General features: G+C 40.2%; 1 protein-coding gene across 7 annotated transcripts in view; it reads right to left on the bottom strand.

The window, feature by feature from the left end:
- TEAD1 (TEA domain transcription factor 1) overlaps positions 1-17,450 on the bottom strand; it is a 160,509-nt gene extending 143,059 nt beyond the window's left edge. For all 7 annotated transcript variants that reach the window (XM_082761491.1, XM_082761492.1, XM_082761494.1 and 4 more), the window contains exons 1-2: positions 17,149-17,450; positions 16,396-16,530 (exon numbers count right to left, since the gene is read on the bottom strand). The gene's annotated coding sequence lies outside the window, so the exon portion shown is untranslated. The remainder of the gene's footprint in view (positions 1-16,395; positions 16,531-17,148) is intronic.
- Between the last annotated feature and the right edge of the window lie 620 nt (positions 17,451-18,070).

Here is an 18,070-nt window from a genome sequence, read left to right as displayed (position 1 = left end):
ACTGTGCTATGAGAGTTTCACATACCTGAGTCTACCACACAGCTTATTTTAAACTCTCTCCAGTTGTTTAGGTCAGTTATGTTGCACTGCAGCAGAATTAAGCAACAATAGGATCTAACAGGCTGCATGCAGAAGACCACATCGTAAGAAGGGGAAAAATAAACAATATTTTGGCTGTTTCTTCCAATTTTTCTAAATATTCTACATAGAGCAGGAAATACCTCACCAAGCAAAAAAGATTGAAGGTATTGTGAGATCAGATACCTTTTAAATATACATTCTTCCTTATCCAGAGAAGCTTTGCCATCTTCTTTGACAGGTAATAAATAATACTTCTGTCAGGCCATGATAGGGTAGCTACAGAACACTAGAGGCAGAGATGCCTAGGCATTCAGCAGAGCAACTTAGTCTGATCCATGCCTCAATTTTCATACCTAATGACAGCTTTTCCCCAACCAAAGAAAACTTCTACTTTCTCCTATTCAGACAAAGGAGATGCCACCCACTTATCAGGCAGCGTGTAGATGGCCAAGATCTCCCCCTGGAAGCCTTCACAGGCACACAGCTCTCTCCTCTGTATATTCAGAGAACTAGAAACTTTCTTTGGTGAGACCGGCTTAACAAGCACTAAAAATCTAGAGACAAATTCAGTATCCAGCCCTCCTCATTTGGACCCCTTCCTCCAAGCTTCATAGCAGACACTTCCCTTGAACATGCAAATAATAAATAGCAAGCATGAACCTACATCTATTATAGTATTGTTAAACCAAATATCAACACAAATTTGGTGTTAACGACAGAGTCACGTGTCTTCTATTCTTTTAATACTAACCCCCTGAGCTTAATCATTACATTTAGTGTCTAGAGCAGCAACACTTCCTACACAGCACCCATCATCAGTTCAGCAATTAACTGCATACCATTGACCTTCATAGAACACCTTGGAAATTTTATTACTACAACTCAATGGCATTTCATATAAAACTCTGCTCCATAATCACGTTGTACTATTAAAAAAAGAACACGTGCTTACAAAAGGGATAGTTTAGCCAACTGAACTATTTATAATTTGCAAGAATAAAAAACATTTCATAGGGTTTACAACATGCACAAAAAAAACTTTGCAGCTTTAATACAAGACAAATGTTACTAAGATTCACATTTTAGACAAATGTGGAATGGAAAATATTCCCTGAAGACATAATGGCAGGGTTATGCAGTATGCTATTTAAAAGCTATTCACCAACAACATCCTTTCCCTTTTAGCCAGAACCCTATGGTAGAAATTCAACTAAAAAAAAAGTCAATTAATTGAAATTGTGATTGTACAACTGAGGAATTGGATGTGTAAGATGAAGCAGCTGCAGGATAAGACTAGGCACTTCCATTTACTATTTAGTAGCAGAAGAGAGGGCTAGCAGTCACAGCTTAGGCCTTCTGCCTTAGAGTTACCTCTCTACGTGTCTGCTACTTTGAGAGGAGTTATGTCCAGCCTTATTCTCTTCACCCCTTTTCAATACTCAGCATGTTTCTCCTACATTCAAGAGTCTCCCCGCTGCTTTCCAAGTCAAAAGGTGTACAAAATAAATACTTATTGTATGACTATTCTAATTTCAAATTGGCATGCTAATGTAAGTCACGGCACAAAGACTCTCTCCCCAGATTCAAGGGCTGCAACCAGGATGAAATAACTTGTCACACCCAGGATTTCAGTGCTAGCTTCCAAGTTCCCAGACTCCAGTGACCCAGCAACCCCACAGCCACAAGCCTCTGCACTAACGCATCTATTTGCACCACCCGCAGACCCCAGAGCAGGAAAGGGGCTAGTGCAGCAGGTGGCACAGGCATTTAGGAGGTGTATATGTGTGCACCGAAGGGCTCTAGTTCTGGTATTTTCTACTGTCCTTATGCACTTCTCAGTTCTCTTCCAAATTTCTTTCTGGAGCCATTATTAGGCAGCAGGTTGGCAACATGCACACAGGCACTGTGAGGTCAATCATCCATTCTCTAAAGTCAAAAACCAGTGAATGTCTAAAGATAACTGTAGAGTAAACTGGAGGCCACCACCAAGTACCCTAGCAAGTCAAATGAGTAACATTTTACATGGATTTTAAAATCACATCTTCCAAACACCTTACTCAATTTTCCATAAGCAACGAAAGCTTTCTATCATGCCAAACTCCACATTTCAGGCAATACATTTAATTTTGCCAAAGGTAAATTAAATTGGATTTATTGTGTCAGTCCTGTTTCAAACCTTCTTTGGTTAAAGACTTGTAACCTTTACTGTCAATGATAGATTATCTAATAAATTAAATTCATCAACACTGCTTTGCTTTCAAAAATTACCAACACATTGAATGAATGATGTCTGAGGCAATTCATAGCTATGCAATAGTAAGTTTTCTTGTTTGTGTTGTTGTTTAATGAAGTTAACTAAAAAATTCAGTTAGTATCAATTTATTATTGCCTTTTTTAATTAAAAAAAAAAGTAGTTTCTTCCATTTCTGCAATACAGCAGAAGAAATCTGAAGTGAAACCAGCTTCAATGAAAAAAGGTGTCTTGCAACTGATTTCAGTTTGTTCCCTAATCACAAATTTACCAAGAGCATGAGCTAGGAAAGAAATACATAAAGTGATCCTACATTAAAAGCATGCCCAGTTTAAAATCTCCTTTGCTGCAGAAGCCTGGGTTACAAATCAGATTGGAGAATACACGCATTACTGACATTACTGAAAAGTTGTGGGTAAGGCTATGATTTGGAGGTAACAGCCCTGCTATTTGAAACCAGATTCAAAATTTCCACGGATTTTGCTGAGACCTTGGCTTGGGTATTCTTTGAGGCCTGGTCACAGAATATAAATATATGTATAGCAAGCCATTCCAGGCAGCTATGTATCTTGATGTAAAACGAAGCTACAAAGCAAATGCAAAGAGGACAGACAAGCCTCCCATCTCACAGCCAGGAAGGTTTTTATTGCCATCTATTCAGCACTTTCACTTCTGCCAGAGCTCCCCTCTGCCCACACAGCCCCTCCAGCTGTCCAAAGCGTCTCCTCCAACAGTACTGCTGAGCACGCAGAGCATGGATTAAACAGTATTAGACATTCTTCCTGTCATTTTGTTTTCAATAATTTAGAAAATGATTTTTCTTGTTGGATTTTTCTTGTGGATTTTTTTTTTAATGTGGTGGGGGAGATGTTAAAGAAAAAATAAAAATCTCAAAGATCGGAATATATCAGAAGCCCAGCAATGTTTAACCCTGTCTATGGTAACTCTCTAACCATGAATATGTACACAAGCACGTGCACATGCATGCACACACACATTAATATTAAAGTCAAGTCTTTTGGAGGAGGCTCACAAAAAAAAAATGAAAGAAAAAGAAAATCATGTTCAACAGGAAGAGTCTGTTTAATGCAGGATTTAAGCAAGGCTCTTTCATTTGCATAGATAACTTACAGCAAGAACAATTCATTAAATTATCCCATGAAAATGGTGCTATATTTTTTCTAAAGCAACACATTCCTTGCAGATCTCAGTGCCTTTCTCATGCTGTTAATAAGATAATCAGTTACATAAGGCTTAGAAATCCATTTAAATTGATTTTAATTAATGAATCAATCACTAGCCACTGATGACTTGGTCTACGGACAGCAAGCAATTCTGCTTGCCTCCAGGCCTCTAATTCCAAACCAAAGTCCACATTAGAACAACAGGACATCTCTCTGATCAATAGTAACAGAAAGATATTCAGTTCATACACGTTTTGAGTATATGAACTTGATAAAAATGTATCTCTATATCTTATGCATCACAGTACCCATGTTCAGGACTGCTCAACTAGGAAAAAAAAATTAAAACATTTACATCTCTTTACAAGTGAAATAAATGAAAGCAAGCATGACTCTAGCCTACTGAACTTTTAGATGCTTATTCCACTTGACTTTTTTTTGTTCTTAAACAATCAGTTAACATTAATAGAAAATTGCACTTTGCACAATCACAAGTACAAGCAATGTTTTTTATACGTGCTTTGATCCTGTGAAAATTCACTGCTACTCTGCTACAAGCTACAATACACTGCTACAAGCTACACTGCTTCCAAAAGCAACATGCAGAAGCGGCATGAAGAATGTATTTGTTATTTCAGTAAGTTAATTATTGTAATTATTGTTATTACAGGAAGTTAATTGCAATGCAGTAAGTTAAATCTACCATAGGTGGTGTGACGCTGAGCACTGCAATCCCTAAAGCAGCAGCATCTGGCTCCCCACAGCAGAGAAGACACACCTAAGTGAGACTTCTGTGTACATAAACAGCTGGTGCTCTACCACAGCATCTGTGAATAAAGCACCACTTACACTAGCTAGGAGGAAGGAAGAAAAGATGCATGCCTCCCTGGGAGCTTCCTTCCTGAAGGCAAGTGTTGAACCCTCCTTTCAAAGGCCACTCCTTTTTCTTTGAGTGCAACCAAAGGAAGAGAGAGCCAAGTCAGCTTGCCTCCAAAACAGTCTAGCTGTTGATATAGCTACCCTACACTAAGCCCAAGCCACTCTACTCACATAATGCTCTGCAGTGAGCTAGCTTGATGTCACAGATCTCCCACTTGCCTGGGACATGACTCTGTACTGAGTTCCCTCGCCTGATAAAGGCTTGTCTCCATAAACAGACCACCAGGTACTTGGAGTGGTTTAATATCAAAAACTTTCATCTCCACCAACTTCGTGTACCAGAGGAGTTGGTGCTGTGAGAACTGTAGTTTTGGACCAGTTATCCTATTTACACTTTTTTTTTTTTTTAAATGTTACTTGCACATTGATGGCTCAATAACATCCCATTAAATATCCTCAGAGAAATCCTGATTAACCACACTTAATCAACTAAGCAGTTTGCTTTGATGCTTGTTGCAGCACAGAAGGTCTGGCAACCCAGATCCCTTATGTCAAAACAAGTCCTGTGGCCTGTCCTGGACTTGTGATGGACACTTGTGTCTCTGATGGACACTATGAGCCACTGGGGTCATATGTGCCAGTACTGAGGGGAAAAATGAGCGGTTGGAATTGCCCACTGAAAAAGTACCCATGAACAGCAGACATAAACTTGCCAAAGCAGGGAAGGGTCTCTCCCTCTCCCTTGAGGGCAACTTCACCCCAAACTGAAAACAGTCCCTCTAAGGCTTCAGTGTCATTGTCAGAGCAAGGGATTGACCCTCTCCAGATCTCCCCCATGAGCATGGAGTTGTATAGACAAAGGAAGGTGGTGGGAAGTCTCTTATGGCTATGGGTCTCCTCCTTTTTCCCCCAACCCAATCCTCCTCAGTACTGCCTAAAACACAACTCAAGAAGCACTACAGTGGCCATCAGCACAGGATCTCCAGGATCAGACATTTGGCTCCATCCCTCTGTAAGTGGCCATTAGTTACACTGAGGTCAATCTACCAACTTGCACCAGCTAAGAAAAACTCCAACTGGTAGCTTGCTTTATAAAATCAATTTCACGCATTATCTAATATAAAAAGTGTTGCCTGATGTGCAAAAAACACTGTGCCCATTTAAATGAAGAGCTCTGTATTTGTTTTTAATCAATATACTACTTATACAATTTAAGCAACATTGTCAAAACTTGCTTTCTAACGCATCATCTAACTAGTTCATTGCTCTCAATACTTGTGTTCCCAGTTTGTGAACAGACAATCTTTTGGAGGAACAATGAAAAGAATAGTTAAAGAAGATAAGTTTGACTTTTAGGTACTGCTAGTTAATTAGAGAGTTAAATTTACCAAATAGTAAGTACAAGATACCAAACTATATTTCACAATGTTTAAGAAAAACATAAAGGACTGAATACTTTCCAGATGTAACGCATTAAGATCAACCAAACCTGAATCTGGCCTAGTTAGAACAAGAAGGTAAATAGTACATCCTCTTGAGCAGATGTCGTAGAGCACAGGCACTCCACATTTAAAGAAACAGATTCTGCAGCCAACAATGCTTCACCGACATAGAGACAATCAATGTGTCCTTGATTACGAGGAGGCAAACAGTTTTCACTACAAAAAAGGAGACTGAAAAACAAATCATGTGTTTTTATTTTACAAGTTCCAAGTTTGGGTTGGTTTTTTTTCAAGCCTTTTGGAGCGCTGAAACAGAATAAAAATAGTTTGTTTCACAAGCATAAAACAAAGTAGCTGCTAAATAAACATTTAAAATTTACTCCTATGTGTTCAGTTTTCATTGTCAGTGCTATTCATGAGTTGGATTATATCACTAAGATAACGTCACTTTTTCTGGTAAACTGGTTAGATGGGTATTGTCAAAAAATTGTGTGACAGAGTGTTCCCTCTATTTCATATTCTGAATATCACTGCTGGAAACTGTATTGCAGCGCAGAATGTAGTATATGGCAATATATCCTGACATTCAAATCAAGACCACAAATTATAAACAGTTTCAGCAAATTGACTTGAGTGCCTTTGTTCCTCAGACATACATCTTCCTATTGCTTACAAAAGCAGCATATACTAACCACTAACACTGCTATAGCCAGTACTGGGAAAGGAAGTTATTGAAGCCTGGATTTCCTGCTTTCAGTTGTAGCCAAGAACTGTGAGGCTTGTAGTGGTTTCAGGAACTGACTCATCTAATGATTCATGGAGAAGATAGTGGTTTTAATATGTTTCTGATCATGAGACTCAAACTTCAAAAATGTTGATGCTTAATTTTTATTTTAAAACTTAAAAGTACATAAATCAAGCAAACAAATATTGTCATGAGACACACTGGCTAAAATAAATGCATTTTACTATGCACTTAAAAAAAAAAAAAAAAAAAGATGTTAAAATTCCTGGAAATTCATTTCAAGAGAATGTTGACAATGAATTCAACCCACCAACAAAACAATAAGTACTCCTGTTACAATCCTGATACATCTAAATTTTAAGTGGGAGACAGGTGAAATATCAATTGCATTTTTAGTTATATCTTTTGGTACATACGTATCTACTGCTATGTACTCATCAAGGAATCCTACAGCTGCTATTGTTAATGCACCTGGTTTCTTTAACTATGTTAAAAAAAAAAAAAAGTATCATTAGAAGATCAGCTGCTAAGAATACATTTGGATGTTTGAAACAAGAAAGTTTTGTTTCAGTGTGACTGGAGCTGCAGGGGTCAAGCTTAATGCAATGCCTAAGACACTGGATCTTAAGCAGTCAAACACCAGTGTTATTTTCTCATTCCGAATTCACAACTAGCCATTTTTACACATCTAGTTTTTCCAGAAGGAAGCATGTCCTCCAGTGCATCAAAACACTTTTTGCCCACAACACAAATCTCATCAGTGTGCTGTAACTTCAACTGCCAAGCTCTTGTGCCTAAAAACATGGCTTGAGATGGAAGCTTAATTCTGCTAAACTAACGTATGGAAAAGTACTGGTTTACTTTTTAATTTTTGAACTGCAATGTGCAGCTACTCACATGATATGTGCAGTTTGCATGCCGGGGGGAGGGGGGGTGAAACATTAGCACTTCTATATTTCACCATGTGCACAACTAGTAAAAAAAAAAAAAAAAAAAGAAAGGAAAAAAAAGAAAAGAAAGAAGTAAAGAAAGAAAACAAAATGCATGTTGCTTGGAAAAAATAAAAAAAAAATAAAAAAGAAGCAAAAAAGCAGTTAAAACAGTTGACAAGAAAAGGCCAAAGTGCGCTCAGTGGCTGGCAGTCATTTTATGGCTATAGTCCTACAGCAGATTTACTTAGATGACGTCAGTGGCTCCAATCCAGCTTTTCTTTGGTAGCATTTACCACTTGCCTCTTGAAGCCTCCACTATGCTACAGAGCAGCAGACCATAATCAAAATTCCCTTTGTGAAATAGAGTTTACCTCAGGGCACAGAGGCATTGCTAGCTGAATTGCAGGCTCTTCACCCTGTACTGCATGCCCAGAAATAAATAACCTACAATACTGTACTTTCCTTAATACAGAAGGACCATTAAAAGCAGCTTGCTACCTAAAAAAGGGTTCTTTAATTTGTTTCCTAAATCTCAGAGGCCAGAATATTAGTTGATTTTCCAAGCAACCAAAAACTATGATAATTCTATTACACTTTGGACTTCTTTGTATTCTTTGTATTGTTTTTGGAGATTTTAGAAGATCAAGGTTTTTATGGGTCATTGTTTCACCAGCAAAAAATATTACAAACATTAAAATCTAAATTGAATTGCTATAGGAAGCTGCTTATTTTAAATTTGTTTTTATAAATATGCCCCTTCAACTGCTTATCTACAAGTGCTCAGTAAGCATACAGTAAATATGCCAAGAAGCAAAGAAAGTACTATGCATAAATAACAGTACATGTAAAGAAAAAAAAAAGCACATTATTTGGAGCTACGGATTTCCAGTCAAAAAATGACAGGAACCAATGAAAGGCTAGGAAATCAGCAAAAAACTTCACAGGCTCTGGAGTTTAACAAATATATATATATATATATAAATATATAGAAAACCATATGAAAGATGCACTTTACTTTCAAACAGGTATAGATTTGTTATGTTTTAATGGCCCCATCAGTCCAAAGATCTCCATACTCAGTAAGTATAGGTGATAACTAGATAATCTAGTGGGCTGAAAATTGCCTCTTAAGGTTAAAACATTTAGGAATAACTTACATGGAAGATGTGCAAATGCCTCACAGAAAACTGTAAGTCTCAGTACCTCTCCTTTCCCTGCCTCTTTGCTTTCTCCCTCACCACCACCACCCAAACACATTGAAGTGAAAAATCACAGGTCTAATCTGAAATAAGCCAAAGGACAAAAAATGCTATTATCAGCCAACTGCCCCTGTGTATAAGACACACTGTGGACCTGAACTCTAAACCTGAATTTAAGACAGATTTAAAATGAGAGGTGATCCCCAAACCAACTCTGAGTAGACAAATGCTAGCACATCCTGTTCCTGCAGAGAAACTACAAACCTGTTAGCAGCCTGAGATGCCAAGCCACAGGCAGAAAAGCTTTCTTGTTTTCTGCAGGTGAACATGGTGGTCGGGCAGGGACATAACCTCTTGCTTCATCACCCATCGGGTTAGCCTCTGGGTGCTGTGCCAGTTCCTGGCAGCTTCAGTGCAATTCACCTGTAGCTGGATGGACTTCAGTATGGCATTAACAAACAGCCACGTTTCCGGACTGTCAAATTACTTGCTTCCAAAAGGATGGGAGAAAAATTTTCTTCTCTTTGACCTCCTTTCATTACTAAAAAGTGGTGTCAGCAAACAGAGTCAGAAGATGACTGTAAACTTCTTTGAGAGACAGTCTGGCCCTCTTATTGGTCACCAAAGACCCTGGACATGAAAGTCATTATACAAGCACAAGTGGCTTTTTCTTTCTAATAGCCAGGGTGAGAAAGCAGCCTGGAGACTGGTATAGCCAAAGAGATGTGACAGCAAGACCATGTCCATGAGCAACAGCAGGATGAGGAGCTGGCAAGATGGCTAGCAAAAGGAGGAGAACAAAGCTACCACAACCTGAAAGAAGGCAAGCCTAATCTAGGGATGTACAAAAGCATACTAACTAATATAACTAACTGCATACCCAAGGAAAGAGGAAAGTCCAGGCAACCAAAGACGTATGTGGTGCCCTGTAAGGAACAGCAAGATGGAGCCTGCAGAGCAGACAAAGAAGAATGTGCAGCAAGGTCAGAGAGCAACGCAGACAGACCCAACATCGCTGTGGCATTGAACAGAAGACTGTATTTATGTTTTGAGATTTTTGTTGTAACAAAATAATTATGGCCAAAGGGAGGGGAGAAGAGGAAAGAAAAAAAAAAAAAAAAAAAAGAGGAGCGCCCATTCAGTCTTTGAGTTTTAGAAAAGGCTTTCAGTTGATTGCAGAATAAATAGAAAAAAAAATTAGCTGGCAACAGATACAGGTATACAATTCTTCTTAAAGGCTAATTTGTTGAAAGAATAAAGTAAAATTTTGGATGTGGAAAATGAAACTGTTTACAGAGTTTTGCCTTTTATCTTAAACTGTAAAGCAGCTCTAGGACAAGAAGTGCATATTCATATTTAATCTACCACCATGCATAAGATTTCCTTTGTCATTAATAAATGTTTGTCTCCAAACACTATATATTTTAATTGAGATACACATAACAGAGGCTTTAATCCATTAAACCTTTATGAATTTGCCTTTTCTTCCAAAGCCTGTTCTGACATTTTCTCCCCTCAAAACCAAAATGTCATTCCTGAATTAAAATCTCCCAACAGAAAGACAACCATGTAAAAAAAAAAAAACAAAAAACATGCCAGCTAATTGCAGAAATAAGCACTATTGTTCAGAGTACCATGTAGTGAATGAAAGGAAAGAGATTCCACCAAGGGAATAACTGTGATGTCTATAATGTAAAGGAATAATTTGGCACCAAAAATACCCAAGGCCATACTGGTTGGTGATTCAAACACAAAGCATATCAAAATGCTACTGATAAGCTAAATTAACAGATAGCTTATCTGAAGCATATACTAGCCATATGGTGCCACAACTTCTGTTGCCTGTTGCTGGCATAACAATAGGCTACTGCAGTCTTAGACTGGAAGCACTATTTGACAAACTGTCAACAGCATTTTTTTTTTTTTTTTTTTTTTTTGCAGAGCTCTAGGGCAATGGCGCACTCGTCTATTTGCATTTTTTTTAAACAGGTGAACAAAGAGTAAACCAGATGTCAACTTTAGAAATCAAGCTGTCTGGTTTGGGAGATTTAACAGAAGCAGGCATACTACTACAGCTCAAATCTAGACAATGAGCTTTTCTAAAACGCTCTGGCCTAGGGGAGTGGCTATTTAAAACACTTGGCTTCTTTTATTTCAGTACTATGGAAGTGAATTCTGCTCTTAAGTGCCAGCTCAAATGAAGTCATTTTGTTTCACTGGGGCTTTCTTTGCATTTTAGAAATGTAGCGTGTACTGTAGTAAAAGAAAAAACAAGTATGAAAAAAAATCTGATTCTTTTTCAGCTAGAAGCTGGGTAACACAGGAAAGAAAAAAATAACTAACAATTTGAGAATACACCAAAAAAAACGTGAAAGGATAATTCAAGTGGAAGTTATTTTCCCTTCATTTAAAAATAGAAATAAAAACAACTTTCAAAAGCTTTAGAAAGAATGTGTATTCACATCCCCCTCAAGCTCCATGAAGACAAGGTGTGAATACTGACAGATAAGGAAGATTTACAGCAGAGCTTTAATACCTTACAGAAACACAATTAACCAATACCAAAGGAATCATGAGAATTTTCTTCTTGTTTTATTTTAGAAAAAATGAAATCTTGGTTACTTACATAGTATTTGTGGAAAAGTCTTTTCATAACAATCCAGTAATCTACTCAATTAATCTTCTCAAAATTTGACAAAATACAAACTTCTGTCAATGGCTATATAGTAGATCTTTCTATGATACTCAATTTTGCAAATGTGTTTTTAGTTGTGTTCTGTAGGAGTGTGAAAGACATAATGAGAAAAAATAGATAGTTCTAATAATCTGTTCTGCTTTGATAGGCAGTTATGGGAACATATTTATTTTCTGACTTATACCCAGCTAAGTATGTAGCATTTTTAGATTATCTTTTCAAATTGTTCTTGAACGTTCTCAGTTAAAAAAAAAAAAAAAAAAAAATCCTTTCATGTTAAGTTGAGATTGCACTTGAACTCCTTCCAAAAGCCAGAGCTGTACTGAATTATGATAATTAGAAAGCTGTGCGCATAAAAGGCAGCACAGTCGATGCATTTAAAAAAGTTCATGCCAGAGAATATAAGTTCAATATGTTCTCACATAATTAACATTTCCCATCATTAGCAGCAGTTTTTCAGTTTATGTATCTGTAAAAACAACAGCACTCGTCATTGTTTTAGATTCCCAGTCAATAGCATTTTAATAGTTTTACACATAATCCTAAACTTGCCTTCCTTTCCCCCTCCCAGCACACTGTGATTTCACATTCTACCTTCTGACCTGCTAGCAAGTAAACTTGCATTTTGTGCTCATATGCTTCTGCTGCCATGCAGGCTGATTCAAAAGTTCGGCGTAGAACTAAAACAAGCTAGAAATCTAAGAAGGCCATTTGGAAAGGTACAACAGGATGCAGAGGGAGTAATCATGCTGTTCGAGTAAACAATTACTAGAAGACAAAGAACAAAAAGTTGCAGGTGATACCTTCTACTGGACAGGCGCCAAATTAAAATGGGCTTCCTCTGAGGAACCCAGACACAAGCTGGAGACTGGGAAATGGGACTGCAGCCCTGCACCAACCAGGCGAGCATCTACAAACCCTTTACACACTCTGCAGTTTTTCATCGTGTTCTTGATGCTTGTACAAAAATTCATCTAACAAATAAGGGCATGTAGCACATAACGGGTTGCTTTCTGAGACATTCACAGACTTCCTGTGCAAAATGCCTCAAACTAGTTGTTCAGAACCAGATTTTGACACTGGCTTGTTACCTCCTTTCTCTCCCCTCCACTCTCTCATTCCCTGTGTTTTAAAATTAATATAATTCATTTGGAACTTTACTAACCAGATTCAGCATAGAAGTTGCTGAATCCACATTAGCGGAGAGAGGGATTTTGACTGTACCAGCAATACGACAAAACTCACAAGAGCATCAGGATTTCACACACAAAATAAAAATAATAATAAAAAAAAGATGTTTGGGCTATTAAATTAGAGAAGTCCTAGTTGAATTTTATGCGACAAATCTAAGCAGATTTGGAGTTGGTGCTTCAAAGGATTTAAGTCTGCAACTTTTCACTAGCTTACGTTTTGGAAATGACTGATCTTTAAAACCAAACAAAATTATTCCAGGAAATACTATTCCATCCTTGTTCCACTTGCAAAAATCAAAAGTTTTGTGCAAGAACAGAGAGCAAGATATGGTCATAAAGTGGGAATTTATTGCAGAGATTTTTCTTCTAAAAATGTGTCTTCAGGGTGGCAGCTTAGAGCCGGTTGGCTCTATAATAAATAATGCCATTAATCCGTTCATATATCACAGGATACAATTTAAATTATACCGTGTTTGTATAAACTGCCACAAAACCTCTAACAGCAGTTTCTTTCAGAGAGATGATTTACCTCTTGTATGTTTTAAGATTTTGTTGAGAGCCAATTTTATTTTATTTTTTATTAGTAAATGACTAGTTTAGGAATATAAAGCATTCCTACCTGAGGCAAGCACTAATGGCAAGGTGATTCACAGTGACAAAATGGTAATTAAATCTCAAATCCCAGAAATAAGTAGCTACTATTTCTCTCATGGCTAAAGCAGGTCACTCTGATGAGGGATGAAGATTTCAAAATCGTATTGAAGGCAGCAATCTGCACACTCATTACAGCCAACTTCATACAGAAAGACTCTATGAAGTCAATGGAATTAACCTGAACCTACAACGCATTTAGAAAAAAGAAGTCAGCAGTCAGAATAAGAGCCCAAAAGTGGAATGAGTGATCAACTTTTAACAGAAATTTGCCTGCAAGTTTTAGATAGATCATAAGCAAAGCAGAAAAAAAGTCCCCTTACAAAAAAAAATTTGAAAAAGCATGCATATCAAATATAATATTCTTTATAATCAAAGATGCAGAATAGTACCCACGTACTTCTTTGGACACGAAATGTCGTACTAAACATATACACAAAGCATATGCTGTAAATACCTTTGTATTCAATCCAGCAATGTTTATTCATATGAGTCATCCCAGTCACTTTAAACTGAGTAAGGATTGGATCTAGCAAATCTTTTCTTCTTCAGTGAAATCACTTCAGAAAGACAAGGTGAAGTTTTAAACCATCAGTATATGGGAAGATAAAATAAATATCAATTTCAAGAAAAAAAAAATAGATTAAAAATAGTGATATGCACTTGTGCATATGCAGTCAGAAACCATGCATTCAAAATGCAATGTTTGAAGATAATCTCACAGAAAAACATCCAGAACTGTACACAAGATCTTCAGTTTTGGAAAGAAGATTAGGCACTTTCCAATAAAGTCAGATTACTTCTATGAAAATTCTTCAAACAGTGTAACCATCATACTATATGGATTGCAAACTGACAGCTATGTCATGATACACAACGTTTTCACCTTTCACTTTTTATAAAGTAAAATGTGCCAGAATTTCTCTGTAGTTCAAGAAGTCTTTATCACACTAGTGTCTGTACTGTATCTTTAAAGTTTGCTTACAATATTATCTACAAGGTTAGTTTAAAAAGAAAGAAGGAAGAATTCTTTATTCCTCTGCATGTGACTTCACTGAGCTTAACTTTTTCAGGCATGGACAAACAAAGCCTAAAAACCACTTCAGCAATATACAAAACCACTACACCATCCAGCAACAACAACAACAACACGATAGTTACAAATTACACTAAACATGTTACACACATGCTCACAGGTCTCCACACATAACAATACACTATCATTTCTCAGCTGGAAACTCACAGCGGGTCTAGTTCCTAATTAAGTTTCTGTTGTTCTTTTTTATCTGTTTAATTAAACTCCTTTAAGCAGAGTCTGTCTTTACTAAGACTCGTGTCAAATCAAAATTTTTCCTCTGCTTCACTGCTCGCGTACATCCCTCGCACAGCACTAAGAAACTGTACAGAATATAAAACCGTAATTCAAATCTCAAGAGCTATTGCTACACTCTCCTGGGTGCAGAAGCTAATGATATTTACTTCACCAAAGCAGCCTATGTAAAATTGATGCTCAAAATACACCTAACACATGTTTAGCAATGAAGTATTTTCCAAAGGTATTTTTAGATTACTACAAAGAAAAACAGAAATAAGTCATTCACATCCCAATTTTCTGCTGGGTCAACTGATAAAATCCTGCTTTTCTTTGCAGTAGATTTATGCTATGGGTACAGAAAACACATCATGACCCAAGTAAAAAAATCAGTGTAGCGTGAAAAAAAATGTTTTAGCACCAATATAAAAAATAAATACATCTCAAAGAAGTTTGCTTTTAATCAAAAATATTTCTATAAGTTGATTTTAAAAAATCACGAGTTTAAAATGTGACCCACTTATAAAACCATCAGTTTCATGATTTAAGAACATTCACTGGATTTATCCCTGCCTTTCTTTTCCCAAATAAAGTATGTGCACACATATATATATAGATACACTCACACACAAACATGCAAGCTCCCCTCTACCCCCCAAGAAGTAATTTAATACACAGGTCTATGTCATTTTTGATAGCACCATCTTACCATCTACAATCTAATATCCCTGTAATGGTATTCCCCAACTATTTATAGAGACAGAATACATCATACATTACAGACACACATTCCCACTCTAGGGTCATATGAAGAATCCTACATAATTTTAAATTAAGTCCTAATGTAATTATAATCACTTTTGTTTTCATATTCAATTGCAGGTAGCACTTTGTTATTTATATGAATTTTCCCATAAGAGGCGTTCCCACAGAGATTTCCATATTAGATGTGCTGCATAATAACTGAACATTCGGCTAGAGAAAACAGGATTTTAATCGTATGGCTCCCAACTTTGCCATTATCTAGTTTAGATATCTCTGGAAAACCGCTATCTAGCAATACTGTGTTTCCAAACTTTATCAGCATTGAGGGAAAGCAAACAGGCTTCTGTTAGACAGGAATACAGCTGCATAGCTACTTTTTTTTCCCTGAGGCTCTGCCAATTCGGCTTACGTTTCTTACATATATAACATTTTACGTCAGAAAATGCCAGTACAACCTGACATTTCTTGGCCTTTCTTTCCCAGATAGTGTTCAACAACGAACAGTTAAAAAATATTGGGAGCCATTTACGTTAAGGAAACGCAGACAGAACTGCTCCCTAACTTTCCAGCACTTCTGGAGGTCACTTTTCATATCTCCGTATCAAAGGCAGGCACTCGTTTCGAATAAGTTAACAACTCTCCCGAGAAGCACGGGTGGCTGACATTTCATTGTTTCATAAATATTTTTATACTGTAACACCGTTCAACCTAAAACAGATTTCGAGAGGAGAAAAATCCTGACTAGGATTATGCCTAACTGAGGCAGAAACACAAACTTTTCTACTTGGTGAGAACAGAGGTTTTCTCTCTCTCTTGTTTCATCTCTTTTCGTCGTTTTTTCTCAGCTGTTTGGAGGGGACTGTTTTGTTTAATTTTTGCTACAAAAGCTGCCCTGTCTAACTTTTCCCTCCCCCTTGGAAGTGTACTTCCTTTGAAACCGCTCCTTCTGCGAACAAAGGCTGCCACGGGCCCTCTGCATCAGCACTGTGAACATCTGTAGATTAGATCTCTGTAAAACGCTACGGAAAAAGAAAAAGAAAAAAAAAAATAAAAATACAGTTCCTACCGGATGGAAGTTTTCCACGGACAATCTCCTCGGTGGTGGTGTAACTGCGACTTTGTCTTTTTTGGATACAATGTTTCTGCTGACTCCCGAAAATTTTCCACTTGAATGTGCAATTAACCAGCAGCAGCGGCAGCTCTGGAGAAGGAGAAGAAGCAGCGAAAAAGGACATTCCTTCCTTCATCTTTCAGCGGGAAACCCGAGGGGGGAGGCAAGCGGGGCCCGAGGCAGCGCCAGGCGCGGGGCACAGGCAGGCCGGGCCGCTCGGCAGCGCGCACCGCCGGGGGACGGCCCCGCGGGGCTGCGAGCGGCTCCGGCGAGCCCGGGGCTGCTCCCGACTTCGCGCTTCCCCGTGGCAAAAATGCGAAAAACGTCAAGGCTCGGCGCGTGTGCGCGCGGGTGTGTGTGTGCGGGCGGGCGTGAGGAGTGCGCGTGTGAGTGTGTGCGCGCCGGTGTGTGCGCGCCCGGCCGCGGCGCCGTGACTCAGGCAACTAAGTGCGAACGGCGGCGGCCAGAGGCAGCGGAGCGGCGCGGGGCGGGCAGCGGCCGCCTGTTGCGGCTCCGGCCGCGGCCCCGCAGCGGCAGCAACTCCGCCGAGCAACTTCTCCCCCCGCCTCGGCCCCTCGCCGGCCGGCCCCAGCACCTGCGGGGGCGCCGGCCCCTCGGGCCGACCCCTGCCGGGACCGGCCCCCGGCCCCCGGCCCCCCGCCCCGCCGCACAAGGCGCCGCCGTGCGCGCCCGGCGGCCGCCTCTTACCTCCGCGCCGCGGCCCCCACTCCGCGCACCGCCGGCGCGCCGCGCTCCGACGGCAAACTTCGCCCGCCGCCCCCGGGCCGCCTCGGCTATCGGCGGCCCCGCGCCTATTTTTAATCGGCCGCCCAACTATTTATACCGCGCCGCGAGCTCGCCGCGGGCCGGCGGACGGAGCCCTCGGAGGATGAGTTGCTGCCCGGCCGGCGGCGGGGCGGGCCGGGCTCCCGGCCGGGCTGCGCGGCGCCAGCGATGCCAGGAATGCGCGGAATGAGGGGAGGAATGAAATGAACGCGGGAGCGGGGCGGCCGCGGGGCGGAGCGCGGCCCGCCGCCCCCTGCGGCCGCGGGCGGGCGGGCGGGGCGGCGGGCGGGGCCTCCGCGCCGCGCTGACCTCATAGGGGAGCCCGCGGCGGGAGGGGGCCCGCGGCAGCGGCCGGTCTGGAGAGCGCAGGCCTGCCCGGGGGGTGCGCGGCCCCTGCGGGGGAGGCTCCTACGCGCAGCTACGGCCTCGCGCGGCCAAACCCCTGTCGAGCCCTGGCATGGCAGGCCTGTGCCAGGCGGCCACCTGCAGCACCCCCGGGCCCACCAGAGCCCCGAGCAGGGGGAGCACAGGAGAGCTTTGTCCGCATCACAGCCCAAATCGATGTGGACACAGCGTGGCCCAGGAGCCCAAAGGGCTTGACCTTTCTCACAAAACTGGCTCCAGCTTCGGGTTTCATGCTGCAAGTTTTGCACTGCTCAAGTTGTGAGCCTAAGTGCTGTTAGCTTACTTTACCCTTCTTGCATCTGACAAACCATTCCCCAGAAATGCTCCTGAGCATTATTACAGGGCACATCTCCCTCAGCTAACAATTTCTTACCTTATGGAAATAATCACAGTGCAGGCACAGCTGTTGTGCTTGTGAAAACTTGTATTTGCATAAGCA

This window comes from Aythya marila (assembly GCF_965140915.1).
Source record: "Aythya marila genome assembly, chromosome: 5".
Taxonomy (NCBI): domain Eukaryota; kingdom Metazoa; phylum Chordata; class Aves; order Anseriformes; family Anatidae; genus Aythya; species Aythya marila.
Note: the sequence above shows the minus strand (reverse complement) of the source record. Positions and strands in the feature narration are given on the sequence as shown.